This window comes from Manis pentadactyla, chromosome 12, assembly GCF_030020395.1.
Source record: "Manis pentadactyla isolate mManPen7 chromosome 12, mManPen7.hap1, whole genome shotgun sequence".
Classification (NCBI taxonomy): Eukaryota; Metazoa; Chordata; class Mammalia; order Pholidota; family Manidae; genus Manis; species Manis pentadactyla.
Genome location: NC_080030.1, coordinates 13,560,396 through 13,578,395, shown reverse-complemented (window position 1 = coordinate 13,578,395; position 18,000 = coordinate 13,560,396). Strand labels below are relative to the sequence as shown.

The following is an 18,000-nucleotide window of genomic DNA, read 5'->3' as shown; positions in this document are numbered from 1 at the left end:
TCCCAAAGTGTCCCCAGCCCTGACCCCACATCCTGTCCCCAGCCTGCAGCACAAAAGGGTGGCGTCCTACTCTGATGTAAACCTTTGTGTGGCCTTACCACTCTCAGACTAAGGGCCAAAGCTGCCTCCCCCTGGAAAACCGTGTGGTTTAACCCAGCCACTCTCCTCTTGGCCACAACAGAGGAGACTCCAGGAGCTCAGCCCTCTTAGGTTCTGGGTGGGCCTTCTTCACCGGTGTCCCAGTGCCCAGGACAGTGTCTACAATGTGGTGGGTTTTGATAAACTTGATATGTCAAAACCATTAGCTCTCCTGCCTAAACCAGGATGGGGCACTGGGGGAAGTTCAAGAGACTCTGTCAAGTTCCACATAATGGACGGCTACCCCTCAGCTTGGCAACCTGCTATATAGCCCTATACCGTCCCTTAGCTGGAAGGGCCTGGGTCTCTGACACCAGTTCCCCGAAGGGATTACTTACGAAAGTGACTCCAGGGGGCTGTTGCCTGGGGAAGATGCTCAAGGTGGCGCTGTGATGTGGTGAGGACCAGGGCGGGTGAGCCCACTGCCTCCATGTGCTGACCGACAGCCTGAGCCCAAAGGCCCCATCCTTCCCGGGCCTCTGCATGGGAAGATTCCTGGGGAACAGCCACACACAACTTCCTAGAGCTGAACCTGGCCAGCTGAGCCTAGAGGGCAGTCACTTTTCACCAGTGCTGAGCACACACGGACAGGTGGAGGCAGAGCGTCTGGCCATCCACGTCCCTGTACACTCTGGATTCTCTTCCCAGGCCCAGCACCCTCCTGGCGACCCAGGTGTGCCTGCTTCCGGGAGCGCCTTCCTTATACACTGGAGGGCGGGACCAGGCCAGGTGGGGTGGGGCTCCATTCCCCAGAGTTTCTGTGTTGGGAAGGGGACAGAGGTCGGGCCAGGGCCTCCCGTCCTCCTGTGGCCAGTGGGTGGGAACCCGCTTTCCGACGAACAGCTGTTCCGATCCGTGTATGGCTTGTTAGAGGTAAAACTTATTTTTTCTAGGTATTGGAAGAGCCTTTTGCCATATATATTATATACATACATCCTCCGTCGGACCTGGAGATGGGGCTGAGGGAAGCGGGCAGTGAATGGGATTTTTTTTTTTCCTGTCAGAAAACGTGACAGGACATGCTTAAATATAGCATTACCTGGCAAAAAAATATCATCCTTCCGTCCGGATTCTACCTTTTTCAGTGAATGGATGTCAGCCAGAGGGGAGGAAGGGTCTCCGGTTTCGGGTTCCCGCCCAGCGCCTGCAGGCATCCTCCCCTCCGCGCACAGCCTCAAGGGCCCCCCTGGGCTTCCCGACACTAAAGCGGCCTCGTCCCGTGGGGGCATCAGGCTTAGACCCTCTGTGCCTGCTGCTTTCAAGTCAAGGCGGAAGACTTGGGTGTGGAGTTCACGTGGCCACTAGGAGTTCGTGGCTACTCGGAAAGCGCGTGTCTCCGCAACCCAGGATCACCCCCGACAAAAGCCGATTGTGCCAAAGCATTCCTCAAATGAAAAGGGAAATTAATGATTCCTTCTGTTAGAATCCCTTTCCATCCTAAAAACGGCATTTTTGCATACTTATTCGTACATTTCCTTAATAGCCCTCGCATAGAGATGTGTACAGGTGCGAGGAGAGCAGTGATTGTCCAAACCCTTAAAGAGCCCAACAGTGGCTCCTGCACTCAGACTCTTAGTAATCACTCCTGGCTGGTGCTGGGGTGACTGTGACAGTGGTGACAGCGTTCACACGAATAGCATGTTCAACAGCATGGGTCCTCTGAGACCTCTGGCAATTTTATGTATCACCTCACTTTGCCACTCGCCACATTTTGCCTTGTGTTGTAGTTATTTCTAAACAAATGCTTGAGTAGGAGGATTGTGTTTACTTATTTCCATTTACTCCATGAGGGAGAGCACTAGGTTCATGTATATTAATTAGTAAGTGCTTTAGGGTATGTATGTAATTGAAAATCTGTACACCTGAAACTCATGTATCAACTATATCTCGATTTTAAAACAAGAAAGAAATTGGTGGTAATGGTTGTTCAGTAACTGCTTTTCTTAGAACCATATAGAAGTGCTTGGCCGTGGCCAAGAATGTTTGACCACCTTGGTGCAAACTGCCTAGCTTATTGCAGTAATTTCCTAACTGGTTCCACCAAGTCTTTTCTTGCCACTCTTGAACAGAATTTCTTTTTTTTTTTTTTTTTTTTAGATAATTATTTTTTTATGGAAGGGTAGTTGACACACAGTATTACATTACATTAGTTTCAGGTGTACAACATAGTGATTCAACATTTATATACATGACAATTCTAGGTACCAGCTATCACCATACCAAAGCAAGCTGTTACAATATCTTGACTATATTCATTACATCCCGGTTACTTATTATTTTACCATTGGAAGTGTATACTTTTTTTTTTTTTTGTGAGGGCATCTCTCATATTTATTGATCAAATGGTTGTTCACAACAATAAAATTCTGTATAGGGGAGTCAATGCTCAATGCACAATCATTAATCCACCCCAAGCCTAATTTTCATCAGTCTCCAATCTTCTGAGGCATAACAAACAAGTTCTTACATGGAGAACAAATTCTTACATAGTGAATAAGTTCTTACATGGTGAACATTACAAGGGCAGCCATCACAGAAACCTTCGGTTTTGCTCATGCATTATGAACTATAAACAGTCAGTTCAAATATGAATACTCATTTGACTTTTATACTTGATTTATATGTGGATAACACATTTCTCTCTTTATTATTACTATTTTTAATAAAATGCTGAAGTGGTAGGTAGGTACAAGATAAAGGTAGAAAACATAGTTTAGTGTTGTAAGAGAGCAAATGTAGATGATCAAGTGTGTGCCTGTAGACTATGTGTTGATCCAAGCTAGACAAGGGCAATAAAACATCCACGTATGCAGAAGATTTCTCTCAGAGCGGGGGGGTGAGGTTCTAAGCCTCACCTCTGTTGATCCCCAATTTCTCACCTGATGACCCCCCTGCGACTGTGCCTGTCTTAGGTTGTTCCTCCCTTGAGGAATCTTACCCGTCTCTGGCTAACCAGTCATCTTCCGGGGCCATACAGGGAAACGTAAAGTTGGTAAGTGAAAGAGAAGCCTTATTGTTTGAAGTGGTTAGCTTTTTATTTCTTTGCATATTTATGCCCTGTAGCTTCTATGCCCAGCATTTGTCTTGAGGTATCTTTACCACTTGGAAGAATTATGATACTCGGTAAATTTGATATGAGGCACGAATTCTATTTAAGGGTTGTAATTAGGAAGGAAGAAGAAAAGCTATAGAAGTAGCAGGCGGAAGAAAACATGGGAAGATTGATTATTTCTTTGACTAGGGCACCCGTTTTTAAACTGCTAAATGTGTTTTTCTGAGTTCTGTGACCACTCTAGCAAATTAATCAAATCTAAGTGGGAGGACATCGGAACCTGCAATCTGTAGCCAGTTCTGTAGAAGCACAAGTCACTGACTGGGGCCTGCGACAGGCATCTGGAGGGGCAGGTGGGGAGTCTTGTAGGATGGAGCCCTTCACCTGGGAAATCTGGTGCCGTCTCCAGGCAGATGCCATTAGAACTGAGTTGAGTTCGTAGACACGTTACCAGTGTTTAAGAATTGCCTGCTGTCTGTGAGATTACACACACATGCACACACACACGCCCAATCTTGGAATCGTGTCCACAAACTCAAAAGGAGTTGTACTACGATTTGTATGAGAAAACACATTTGGTGTCACGGTGCTGGGATTTGCTAGAATTGCCCACGTGCTCTGAAATATGTGGTTTTTGAAGTGAAAGAATGGAAGGGCAGGGGATGAGGAACCTTTGATGCCTGGACGGCTGCCCACTCACCCTTGGTATGAAGGAGTAGCTGCCCTAAAATTGGTTACTAAAGGTAAAAGTTAGCAGTGGAATTTAGAAATAGCAGTGGACCCACCTCCTAAGGAGTTGGCTTGGTGGCTATGTAAGGAAATGCAGATGAGTAAGAAGCAGGCTAAATAATCCTTTCCCTGGTTGTTGTTATCTGTAATAGTCAAAATGAAAATGAAAGAAAGTGCTGGGTCAGGGCTTGATGCAGAACCAAGCTGGGATTTGGGTCAACCTGAGCCTCGGCCATGAGCCTCAAAGCCGCCTAGAAAGGGAAAATGATGTCAAGCAACACAGAGTACCTCTAAGACCTCAAGTCGCCAAGAAAATAATGTAGGAGGAGGCAAAAGTCAGGAAATGTGTGAAAGCAGGGAACATAGTGTAAGGGAACTGGCTCCCTGTGTGGACCGGTGTCCCCAGCTTCCTGAAGAATTTTTAGTAAAGGGCATCGTGAGGGCCCCAGCCTGGGGGCCGTGTCTGGTTTTGAATGCCTCCGAGTGGCAGGGCGTGTTTGGGCTGATGCGGGACCCTCTCTCCCTCTTGGGCAATCACAGGGGGCTGGGAGTGATCCAGACACACGGGAGGTTATTCCCGAGGGAACAGCCTGCCTGGCGGACTGTGTAAAAGCCACTGTGAGGTCTGTATGTCCTGAGAAGGGGGACTGCCCAGCCGCCCCTCTAAGTGCAGATGGAGCACCCCAGATGGAAGAGCTGCTAATGCTTCCTATGTGGGACTGGCTTTGCAGTGACCGAGGTAGGCGCCCACTGAATGGTCCTGGTACACAGGTCACGGTGAGCGCTGAGGCTAAGGGCCCCAGTACATGGCAGCCCGTGTAACCTGACGGCTACAAAATCGAGCAGTTTGAGGAGGCTGCTCAGATTTCTTACCTCAGCTTCCCCTCGTGGGTCTTACGATACCAGGAACAAGAGCATAACTAGGAAGATGGGGAGAGACAAAGGGGAGAGTGAAGGGACTCGGGCCAAGTGAGTGGGAGTTTTCAGATGGTCTTTGAAAAATTGTGTGAATCAAGCAGACACTGCTGGGGTTGAAAAAAGGTATTCATGCAGCACTACCAGAAATTGGGTGACCCGGTGGGAACCCCTGTTGTTGCTGCAACATTACAGCCCCCCAAAAACTCCACTCTGTGTACCCCAGTTCGGAGGAATTTAAAAAGCCTGAAGGCCATGATTACAATAAGGAAACTGACCGGGAATCCCTGGGAGTGGTGGTCAGGCAGGTTAATCAATCTAAAGATAGACAAAAGTGCCAGGGTCTTCTGGCCGCACCCCAGCCTGGGACCTGAGACCGTTCGCATGTATGTGGGAAAAATGGCCAGGGGGAGGAGGAAAATGGCCCTGGGGCTCCTTGGTACAGGAGCCCAATGCACTATGATACCAAAACCTGTTGGTGAAGTCTTAGCAGGGGCTAAGGTTAGAGTGGGAGGATATGGAGATGCAGTGGCTGATGGTATTGAGGTGGAAGTTTGGATGAAAATTGAGTGTTTGAGCACGTTTTGCTTGAGGTGGTTGCGTCCCCTTTACCTGAAAGGATTATTGGGATGGATACTGTGTCTGACTGGGGTTGGCTTCCCCTGCCTAATACAGTAACACAGAAGGCATGTAAGCCCACCCTCAGGCCTGTTTAGTCGGACATGCTAAATTGGGAATGGCTGGAACTTGACAAACATATCACCATTCTTAGGAGTGCCATGCTGGAAGCTGGAGCGCTGCTGTCCGCAGATCTGCTGTGCAGTAGTCCTGTGTGGCCTGTGCAGAGGTGGACGGCACATAGAGACTATTCAAGCTTAGATGAAGTGCGTGCCGCCCAAGGTCCCAGCAGTTCCAGGCATGGTCTCAGCCGTAGAGAAAGTACAGCAGGTTGGAGGAGGCTGGTACCCCTGGATGGACCTTACAGATGCTCTCTTCTCCGAGCCCGGTTTGCCTTCAGGTGGGAAGGATCCCAGTTTGCCTCTGCTGTGCTAGGCGGGGATCTGAGCTCCACGGCTGATTGTCACCACGTGGTCAGGAGGGATATGGACTTGGCGCAACGCTTGAGTGTAATAATACACGATGTTGGTGACATTATGGTAATACCAGAAACGGAGGAGCTGGCTAGGACTCATTTGAATGCAACAAGGACATACGTGCCCAACCAGGGCTGGTTAATAAATCCAGCGAAGGTCCAAGGTCCTGCTCAGTGAAATTCGTAGGAAGAACATGGGCAGGAGCCACCCAGGATATTCCAGAAGTGTGACTATCAATAAACTGCTGTCACTCCCCCACCAGGTCCAAACAAGAAGCCCAGCACTTGCTTGATTTATTTGGGTTTTGGAGGACTCGCATTCCACACCGGGAACTATTTCTAGCTCCTGTGTGTAAGACTCCATTAAAGAAAGCTGCATCTGAGTGGGGTCCTGAACAGAAGCAGGCCACGTCAGAACTATACATGGCAGCTGTGTGCTTGACACCATCGGGCCCTTGTGACCGCCACTGAGACAGGATTTTGGAAGTGTCTGCCCCCCACACCCATGCAGACTGCAGCTTGTGGGAATAAAAAGAAAACGAGCACCTCCCAGCTGTGACCCTTGGGATTCTGGACCAGAAAATTCCCACATGGTGCTGCCTGGTACACACCACTTGGGAGACAATTATGAACATGCTGTTGGGAATTAATCAAGACTGCTTAAGTGACCGAAGTAAGTAAAACAATTTTGAAACCTGAGATACCCATACGTGTTGGGTGATGTCAGAGAAACACCCTAATGGGGAAAACAGAGCCGAGAAGAGTCCCATAATCAAACTGATATCGTTCCTGCAGGGGCAGGCTGCCAGGAGGATGCAAGGAGGCGCCCATGGATCCACGAGCAGGCAGCCTCATCTCCTCTGGGACCGACACTGGAGCCCCCGGGGAACTGCATGGACGGTGCCCTAGGAGCAGCTCTCAGCTGAACGACAGAGCTGCTTGGTTTACAGAGGGCAGTTCCAGGAGGCATGGACAGTATCCTGGTTGGAGGGCTGCTGCAGTAAGACCAGGGGATGGCAAGACTGGCTGGGAGGAAGGAGATAAACGTGATCTCAGTGGGCTGAATTCCATGCCCTTTTCTGGGCAGTGACGGGAGAATGGAGCAGTGAGGAAAGCCCCTCGTGCTGGGGTTCCTATGACTTGGGGCTGTGGATACTGGCCTGACTGTGTGGCCACGTAGACAGGAAATGGGAAACTGGACTATGAAAGCAATGCCCACGTGGACAACGGCCATATGGATATTGCCCTGGGAATTTGAGGGGCACGTTAAAGCAGGCCATGTTGGTTTGTATCAGAAGAAGCCTTTCTAGGAGTGGGAGGTGACTGTAGCCACCAGGTGGGCCTGCTGGTGCGGCCCTTGGAGGCAGCCGCCGGGGTCCATACAAAGAGTGGCTGTGGGGAGCTGCAGCAGCGCGCGCACAGGCTGAGTCTACGCGTATTCCTCTTGCACCCTGTGAGGCACGGAATGCCAGCAAGACCTGTTCCGACTGTCAGCTAAAGAGACAGACACTGCATTTGGCTATGGGGAAAGTTCCCCAGTGGGCACGCCCTGCACATAGCTGGCCAGTGGGTGAGATTGGATCAACGCTGCTACCGCTCGGAGGCTGTAAGTGGGTCGTTAGCAGAGTAGACACTTATTCGGGACTATGCTTTGCATACCCAGTGGTAGGTGAAATGCTGAAGACACCGTTTAAGGTTTGGAACTGAAGATTCTATACCAGTTTGGACAGCCAGGTTACATCTCCGACCAGGGGACACGCTTTACCGACCATGCTGTTCCACGGTGGGCCGAGAAACATCCCATCAGACGGATGTACAGTGTTGCATGTCACTCTCAGAGCAATGGTTTAATAGAAAATTGGAACGGGCTGTGGGAACATTGGCTGTGTAAAATGGGAGATAAAGGCACGAGGGGCTGGCTTACATGCCTTCAAGAGCGGGTGCTCACACTCAACGTGAGGCGGCTAAGGGAGGGTAGGTTCCTCTGCTTCTCCAGGGGTCTGGGGAAGGGGGTCTGGGAGCGGTTGCTAGTGCACTGTTCTGTTCTTACTCACACCACCACAACTTTGTTTTTTCCTAACCCATTCAATGGTTCCAGGAACACAGCTGCTTCTGAGGGTGCCAGCGCAGTGAACTTTACTAATTAAGCAAGAAGATGTAACCACACCCTTAAATCTTTATGCCATAATTCCTAAGCGCCTGCTGAGGTGAATGGTGCCTTGACCCCAGGTAGCCAGGTCAGAACTGATAGCAGAGCTGTGGCCGGGAAAGCCCCCAGGCTCTGCTCCTTGGTAACCCTACCTTCCTCGGGTGGGAGGGGGCTGAGGGGAGGCACTTGTGAGACTGGTATTGCTGCCAGCCATCTGGACCAGCACTGTAGCCAGACCTGATGTCCACTCCACAGGCAGAAAAATCTGGGTAAAGATAAATGGCAAATGAAGAGAGGAGGAAATTACAGCTTAGGGTACAGGGATGGATAAGTGGGTTATGCCTGGAGAGAGATCCAGCATTTTATTAATACCTCAATAGATAGAGCCTCAGACCAAGAAAATAGTACCTGTCGGCCAAAGCACACCACATGCCCCAAAGGGTGAAGCTCTGTGTTTGCCAAGACCACCACTGCGTTTGCAGCCTGGCAAGGTTGAATGGCAGCCTGCAAAACGGAGTTACATCACTCTGGGAGAAACTCTGGTCATAAGATAACGTTGACAAACTGAACCAATATAAAATGCTTGTAATGAGTTTATAGGTCAAGTGAGTTATCAGTGTAAATCTGTCCCCACCCCACACTGGCGTCTCCAAATGTCAGGCCTGTTTGCACTGGTACTATTGTTCTATCTGTTGTATGAATGCTATGCCACATATAAGGGCTGCGACAGGCATGATCGCTTTTCTGTGAGGAATCCGTGTTTGAGACCAAGGAGTGTGCTGCACAAAAATGCACTCCGGTTGCTCTGCTCTCTTCCTCACGTGCTGCCGTCTGCCCTGAATTCTTGCTCCCTGGTATCCTCCTCACCACTGCAACAGCAGCGCAGACGGTGTTTAGCTCCATCCTTCACCTGAGCTGAAAGGCAGGCAAGGAGCTGGCACTGCTGTGGGGCTGGGTAGCTGAGGACAGGACTGGTCCAGGGAGGGGCTGGCTCGTCCTCTGGGGCCTGAAGGTGGGTCGGATTGAAAAGGAACGGCAGGGGCAGGGCCAGAGCCTGGAGGAGTCCCGTGTGATGGCTGCGGAGGGGGCTCGGGCAGTGAGCAGCTTCCCCTGCACCTGGGGCTGCCAGCACACCTCCGGGTCCCGTCATGTGGCCTCTCTGACAAGATGTTTTCAGAGGTTTTTAAAGAAAGAAAGAAAATGCTATTGTAAGTCTCTTCCTGTTTTACTAAATAACCTGCATGTGAACCATAGAGTATAATAATGCAATCCCACTTCTACCTTTCCCTGAATTGGTTGGGGACTTGGCCCACCCCCACTGCTGTGTAGTCACTGCTTGCCTTACAGCTCCCCCCATGCTCGGTGGGAGAGCTGGATTTCAGTCTAGGCTGTTCCCTCTCTCCTGCCTGGCTTCTGGGGGGCCTGTGTGGCTGCCCTCCTGATCACAGCTGGGTTGGGCTGGGGCTTCTGGATACAGGGATGTCTGTCCCCAGCCCTGGCCAGGACCCAGGCACAGCTCTCTTAACCTCACCTACCAGGACTGCACAGCCCTGAGGTGACCCAGCTTCTAGTCCCACTGACCAGCTTGAGGTTTCCCTATCCCATCTTCTTTGGCCCTCTACTTTCCTGCTGGAAACACTCCACTTAAAACTTCAGGGTATCTGCAGATACAGGATTTAATACATCCAGGTTATGGCAAAGGATCACTGGTATTTAATGTGTGTGTGTGTGTGTGTGGTGTGTGTGTGTGTGTGTGTGTGTGTGTGTGTGTGTGTGTGTGTGTGTGTGAGAGAGAGAGAGAGAGAGAGAGAGAGAGAGAGAGAGAGAGAGAGGCAGAGGGTGTGAAGGGGAGAGGGCATAAGCTATCAGGAGAGCTCTTTACCGGATTTATCCAGTTTTCCCAGCATTATTTGTCAAAGATTCTATCCTTTCCCCATTCCTATTTACACTTGGTTCCTTACTGGTTGATTGTATATATTTATTTCTGGGCTCTCTCTCTTCTGTTCTGTTGAGTTACATGTGCATCATTCATTATGCCAGAACCATACTGATTTAGTTACTATAACTTGTAATATAGTTTGCAGTCAGGAAATGTGGTTCCTCCCATTGTCTTCTTTCTCAAGATTGTTTATCTCTTCTGGGTGTTTTGTGGTTCCATCTGAATCTTAGGTTTTTTAAAAATATTTTTGTAAAATAATCATTGTGATATTTGTGGGGACAATATTGAATCTGCTGATCACTTTAGGTCAGATGCTCCAAAGCACAGGTAACAAACAAAAACAAATGAGGGGCTGCATAAAACTAAAGAGCTCTGTACTGCAAAAGAAATAATCAAATGGAAAAGCAACCTACAGATTGGGGAAAATACTTGAAAATGGTGTATCTGATAAGGGGTAATATCCAAAATATGTAAGTAATTTGTACAACTCAGGAGGGAAAAGAATTGGAACATGAGCCAAGAACTTGGATACTTCTTTAAAGACAGAGAAATGGGAAAGATTCACATGAAGAGATGTTCAACATTACTAATAATCAGAGAACTGTAAATCAAAACCAATATATAATCACTCCTCATGTAGAATGGCTATTATAAAAAGAAGTGTTGGCAGGGATATAGAAAAATCGGAATCCTTGTACATCCATGGGCTGTGTCTGCATCTGTCTGTGTCTCAACAATTGATGTGGGAGATTCTTCCTCTGTCAGTAATTATTTGTAAATTCTGATTGCTGTGTGGGGTCCCAGGGGCTGCAGAGAGCACTGTGTATATCCATTCCCTATTCATGAGCATTTGGTTAGTTTCTAGAACAGTGATTTTGACTCTGGTTGTTGGGACCAAACAGGTGCACAATATTGGGGATGTTTGTGTGCAGGGACCACTGTAGGTGTGTACACAGCCTTAGTAGATGCCGGCTGTTTTCCAAAGAGGTTCTACCAATTTAACTTCTCACTAGCCCTACATGAATGATCTGATTGTTCCAGAACCTGAGGAGCATGTGGTATTCCTGGTATTTTTTCATTCATCTAACCTGATTTCTGTCTTAAAACAGCTCATCGCAACTTTTATTAGCATTTCCCTGAAATTAAACAGGGTAGAAAGCTTTTTAAAAACACTTCAGTTATTTGCTTATCCTCTTTTATCTAATGTCTGTTCTAGCTTTGGCCATATTTTTCTAGTGGGCTTTCAGTACTTTGTTTTATTGGATGAAATTATTTACCTAATTTGGCTTGATGTCCTTTAGCAGATGCAGGTAATTTGAGTCTCTCCCACTCAGGCTTTCCACTGCTCTATCTCACTGGTGAACTTTGATAAAAACCAGCTCATAATATATCTTAGTGTGATCCAGGTTGTCATTTTCTCCTCTCTGTGTTTCTCTGTATGAGGAAGGAAATGTTTTTCTCCTCATTGTGAAAGAGCTCTGCTGTGTTCCAAATTAAGGCTAAGTTTTGTGTTTATGTTAGAACTTAAATTAAGAAGTTTATTTAAGAAGTGATTGATCCCAGCAAAGGCTGGGTTCCTGAATGGCAAGACATTTGAAGAACCAATATCTCAACCAAAACGCTGTGTGAACAATACTGGAGATGTCAGGACAGAGTGGAAGGAGAAGTGGGATGTGACTGAAAGAGGAGCAGAGGGAATGTGGGGTAAGGAATTGATACCACAGGTGAAAATACACAGCATGCTCCCCGCTGTTGAAGGACAGCAATCCACACATGCAGTTAAGATTCCCTAAGCACAATATCTACACTGTATAAACCATAAGGGGTTACAGTATGATAGAAAAACCAGAATTAACGTAACAGACTTCAGGGAAATCAGAGGCCAAATAAGCAAGAAAAAGGCTGACAGGTGATGTCTAAACATATATGCATAAGGTAGATACATCAACAGAGCACCATTTTTAAAATGCCCCAAGAAATTTTCATGTCAAACCACAATTCTATACCCATCAGCAGTATTAACCACAAAGATGTTTTAAGAAAAAGTTAAAGTGAGACACTTCAAAGTTGGCAGCCTTGAATTAGAAGAACTACTAGAATGAGTTCTTAAGTCCAAAGGAAAGTAACCCCAAGTTGAAAACCGGCAATGTAGGGAGAAACGAAGAGGAAAGGACAAGGCAATTTATGAAGAGAGGTGAATGTTAGTCTGTGAGTTCTAGAGTGAGCTCTCATGGAGATCAGACCATGTAGAATTAAAGTGCATGATAACAGTAATAAAAGTCAGGAAGGGTAGGAGAATTGAAAGTGTTCTAAGGTATTAATCAGCATTTGGGAAAGTGGTAAGAGTAATTATTTTATTAGACTGTCTTTATTTTTTTTAAGTTTATTTATTTTTTCTATTTTGGTATCATTAATGTACAATTACTTGAACAATATTATGGTTACTAGACTCCCCCTTTTATTAAGTCCCCCCACATACCCCATTACAGTCACTGTCCATCAGTGTATAAGATGCCATAGAATCATTACTTGTCTTCTCTGTGTTTACTGCCTTTCCCTTGTTCCCCCCACCCCCCACTACATTGTGTGTGCTAATCATAATGCCCCTTTCTCCCCCTTATCCCTCCCTTTCCCCCAACCCTCCCCAGTCCCTTTCCCTTTGTTAACTGTTAGTTCATTCTCTTTTTTTTTTTTGAGAGGGCATCTCTCATATTTATTGATCAAATGGTTGTTAACAGTTAACAACAATAAAATTCTGTACAGGGGACTCAATGCCCAATCATTAATCCACCCCAAGCCTAATTCTCATCAGTCTCCGATCTTCTGAAGCACAACGAACAAGTTCTTACATGGTGAACAGTACAAGGGCAGTCATCACAGAAACTTTCAGTTTTGATCACGCATTATGAACTACAAACAATCAGGTCAGATATGAATATTCGTTTGATTTTTAATTTTTTTTTAATTTTTTTCATTTTTTTTATTGAAGGGTAGTTGACACACAGTATTACATTAGTTTCAGGTGTACAACACAGTGATTCAACATTTATATACATGATAATTCTAGGTACCAGCTATCACCATACCAAGTTGTTACAATATTTTGACTATATTCCTTATGCTATACATTACATCCCGGTTACTTATTTATTTTACAATTGGAAGTGCGTGTATATATATATATATGTTTTTTTTGTGTGTGAGGGCATCTCTCATATTTATTGATCAGATGGTTGTTGACAACAATAAAATTCTGTATAGGGGGGTCAATGCTCAATGCACAATCATTAATCCACCCCAAGCCTAATTTTCGTCAGTCTCCAATCTTTTGAAGCTTAACGAACAAGTTCTTACATGGAGAACAAATTCTTACATAGTGAATAAGTTACATGGTGAACATTACAGGGGCAGTCATCACAGAAGCTTTCGGTTTTGCTCATGCATTATGAACTATAAACAGTCAGTTCAAGTATGAATATTCATTTGATTTATATGTGGATATCACATTTCTCTCTTTATTATTATTATTTTTAATAAAATGCTGAAGTGGTAGGTAGATACGAGATAAAGGTAGAAAACATAGTTTAGTGTTGTAAGAGAGCAAATGTAGATGATCAGGTGTGTGCCTGTAGCCTATGTGTTAATCCACGCTAGACAAGGGCAATAAAACATCCACGTATGGGGAAGATTTCTCTCAGAACAAGGGGGGCGAGGTTCTAAGCCTCACCTCTGTTGATCCGCAATTTCTCACCTGATGGCCCCCCTGCAACTGTGCCTGTCTTAGGTTGTTCCTCCCTTGAGGAATCTTACCTGTCTCTGGCTAACCAGTCATCTTCCGGGGCCATACAGGGAAATGTTAAGTTGGTAAGTGAGAGAGAGGCCATATTGTTTGAAAAGGTTAGCTTTTTACTTCTTTGCAGATTTATGCCCTGTGGGTTTTATGCCCAGCATTTGTCTTGAGGTATCTTTACCACTTGGAAGAATTATGATACTCGGTAAATTCGATATGAGGCACAAATTCTATTTAAGGGTTGTAATTAGGAAGGAAGAAGAAAAGCTATAGAAGTAGCAGGCGGCAGAAAACATGGGAAGATTGGTTATTTCTTTGACATATCTTCTTGTAGAGTAACTTAAGCATGCATAGGTTTTAAACTACTAATTAAATTGCGCTCACACATTTACATAATAGGAATACAGTTACATAACCAAAGCAGACCTACAATTACCAGCCATCTCCAGTGAAACCAAGTAAACCAGTTAGGCACCCTAAGCGTTTGTGAAAACTTATCTATGATATGATGGATATTGTCTAACTGAATTTGAATAGTTTGAGAAAAATCAGACAATTTAAAACAACACATTCCTGGGAACTGTTCACATCCCATATGTTCTTTTAACAGTAGATAGTCTGTAGTCTCAAGATTTTGGAGCGCTGCAACTTGCACTTCTCCTAATTCTTGGCTGAGTTCCAACAGTATAGATCCAGTCAAGTTTGTTATTTTACTGTATGCACAGGCCAGCTTAGATATCTCCCCCTTCATTCCAATGGCAAGTCCAGGAACCGGTGGGATGAATGCAGCTACAACTGCAACAGCGCCAGGATCTTTGTTGACATTTTTTTATGATCATCTTCTGGAATGACTCTTCCAGAGTATGTTGATGTTGAAACTTCTTCTTCATATCGTATCTTATTTCGTTTTCTGGGTGACCAAATTGGGCTTTGATCCTCTGTATAAACACAAACAGACCCTTTGCCCACACTTTGATATGCCCTTTATACCATTGTGAAGAACTTATTGGAGGTCACCACACAGGAACTGCTTTTTTTTTTTTTAAGAGAAAGAAATATTATCAGAAAAATGTACTTCCATAGCTGATCATCTGACACCCTTTAAATGATCAAAATTAAGGATATTTAAAGCATGCATTAATCGTTGATTTACAGTTAGTTTTATCCTATCAGGGAGTAATCCCCCTTTTCTTACTTTTTCTTTTTTGTTATCCTTAATCTACAATTACATGAAGAATATTATGTTTACTAGGCTCTCCCCTATACCAGGTCCCCCTCACAAACCCCTTTACAGTCACTGTCATCAGCATCGCAAAATGTTGTAGAATCACTACTTGTCTTCTCTGTGTTGCACAGCCCTCCCCTTTCCCCCCCCCCATTATGCATGCTAATCATAATACCCCCTTTCTTCTCCCCCCTCCCTTATCCCTCCCTACCAACCCATCCTACCCAGTCCCTTTCCCTTTGGTACCTGTTAGTCCATTCTTGGGTTCTGTGAGTCTGCTGCTGTTTTGTTCCTTCAGTTTTTCCTTTGTTCTTATATTCCACAGATGAGTGAAATCATTTGGTATTTCTCTTTCTCCGCTTGGCTTATTTCACTGAGCATAATACCCTCTAGCTCCATCCATGTTGTTGCAAATGGTAGGATTTGTTTTCTTCTTACGGCTGAAAAATATTCCATTGTGTATATGTACCACATCTTCTTTATCCATTCATCTACTGATGGATACTTGGGTTGCTTCCATTTCCTGGCTATTGTAAATAATGCTACGACAAACATAGGGGTGCATATGTCTTTGTCAAACTGGGCTGCTGCATTCTTATGGTAAATTCCTAGGAGTGCAATTCCTGGGTCAAATGGTATTTCTATTTTTAGTTTTTTGAGTAACCTCCATATTGCTTTCCACAGTGGTTGAACTAATTTACATTCCCACCAACAGTGTAGGAGGGTTCCCCTTTCTCCACATCGTCACCAATATTTGTTGTTGTTTATCTTTTGGGTGTTGGCCATCCTAACTGGTGTGAAGTGATATCTCACTGTGGTTTTAATTGACAAAATTACACTTCTAATTTCTCAGGAAAAAGAGACCTACGTGAATCTTAATAAACCTCGCAGGCTTTCCTTACGTAACCGCAGTAGAGCACTGTTTCCTCAGTTAAGTACCTGAGGAAGCAGCTGGTTTGCTCATCTTTAAACACCAAAATCACCCTCAGCTGGAGCCGCACAAAGCACGAAGAAATGAGACTAGTGACATAACCGCAGAATCACATTTCCCATTTCATAGATGCTCACTGCAGAACGTATACTTGTCAGGAAACAATGCTTCATGAATATTGTTACATTTCTGTATGGTCAGGACTTTCTTAGCAAACAGCTTTGGTATCTGGGTTAAATATGACTGCATAAGGATCCAAAAGACAGAGCCCACGAGACAGATAGAAAGTTTCCTCTCTCCCTAGAGCCTTACGTTTACACTCCAGGTTATTTAAGCGATAGAGGAGACCTTTCCTTCTCTTCCGGAGTGAGGATCTGTTTACATTCCAGAGCAAACATCTCTATTTCCATCTCCAGAAATGCAAATGGACCAAAGTGCCAGCTATCAATGTAAGCTCCAAGTTTCATGATTTCAGAATTCCTTCCTTGTGGTGCAAACCCCAGTGTGTTCATAGGGTGTTTTTGCCTCTCACGGCATTACCCTGTGGAGAACTGAGACATAGGGAACCAACACCACTCACTCTCTGAGTAAATAAAAGGTATGATTTCAGATCCAAAACAAAAAAAATGAAAGAAAGGGAAGGTAGGACAGCTGCTGTGGCCATTCAGGGAGGTCTCGCCCTTACCCCGATATACTTTCTGGGAATGAAATGTGCTTGTCCTAGAGACAGACCACCAGGGGTTCAAATCCAAGCTCCTTCCCCAGTTGCTGGAGCCCACACAGCACACCTGCTGTGCCTCACCTCTCGTCCTCATCCAGGGGCTCCATTGCTTGGAAAAACGACATGAATTGCTCGTCGTGCTCCAGGTCACACAGCACAGCCAAGTGCTTTTGCATCTGGATCTAGTGTAGGATGGAAGCCACAATCATGCACTGTCATCTCCAAGATTCATCTGTTTTCTCAGTGGGCCAAATGAGGACTTGAATAAGGGTATGTGGAAATCACAACCCCTACATCTTTCAAATCCTTGGTGGTGACATCAGTGTGTAATCTCTCCTGGAATATATACTTTAGGGGGAGTTCTAGAGGCTTGTACTTGACCTGCCACACAGCATGAATTCCTTGCTTCCCTATTCTCGGTCTGAGGCTTCACCTGCAGCATAAGACCTGGAGACTTGTCTCCAGCCTGGAGCACCCCCAAGGGGATGTTTGTGCTGATCGTGGAACTCCCCTCCAGGCCAGGCCTCCTCTCCTGGGTGGGTGAACACATCCCGAGAGCCCTTGGGGAGTGTTATGGGGAGACCAGAGCCAAGTGCCTCTGCTCAGCCTCCCGAGCCTTTTGTCACAGACGTCAGGCCGCTCAGCAGCCTGGCCTGGGGATGGATGGCTGAGGGGCACCATGGGGGAGGACTGGGGACCTGGGAGCTTTGGGGGGTGCTCTGAGGTGTGAAGTGTGGAGAAATTGGGCTCACAGAAAGCCCCCCAATGTAAGGAGTGCACCTCTTGGAGGTGCTTTGAGAGACCAAGTTCAGCGTTTTTTGAAAAGGAATTTTCTGGAATGTGTGGAGCAGCTGTGTCTCATTAAATGGGACAGTGCTTGACTGGTGCCCTGCAGCCGTGGAATCTACTTGGGTACATCTGCAGTGGTGTTCAAGATGTGGAGAGACACCCTGGGGCTTCTAAGCAACAAGTTTCTGTGTGATCATAATCTATAGGCAACAGGAAATTAGGTTCAGTTTCTGTTTGAACAGCCCTCCCCAGTGTTGCCAAAGTGTGCCAGCCTGGGTCTTAGAGCACCCGCTCTTCCTGAGCACCTTACGGGGGAAGGACAGAGGATGGAGGAGAACCTGGCATATGTCAGGGCCCCCCTGTGTCATAGAGTTTGAGGGCTGGCATGGGGTGGGCTGGGGCACACGATATCTGCAGGAGGGGCAGAGCTTTGAGAAGAAAGAGCAGTGTGGTGGCAATTCGTTCATCATTTATTACATTCTGCACAGGGATGACCCCAACCCCCAGGAACCATAAACCTCAGACACAA

The 18,000-nt window shown here is 46.1% G+C and overlaps 1 protein-coding gene and 1 long non-coding RNA gene across 2 annotated transcripts in view; one reads left to right on the top strand and one right to left on the bottom strand.

Annotated features, from left to right (window-relative positions):
- LOC130679876 (uncharacterized) overlaps nt 1-18,000 on the bottom strand; it is a 36,819-nt gene that overhangs the window by 9,732 nt on the left and 9,087 nt on the right. The gene's annotated exons all lie outside the window — the stretch shown is intronic.
- Nucleotides 6,405-7,796, top strand: LOC130679888 (uncharacterized). The gene is made up of 2 exons (XR_008992882.1): nt 6,405-6,600; nt 6,723-7,796. It is a non-coding gene; the product is annotated as an uncharacterized LOC130679888 (long non-coding RNA).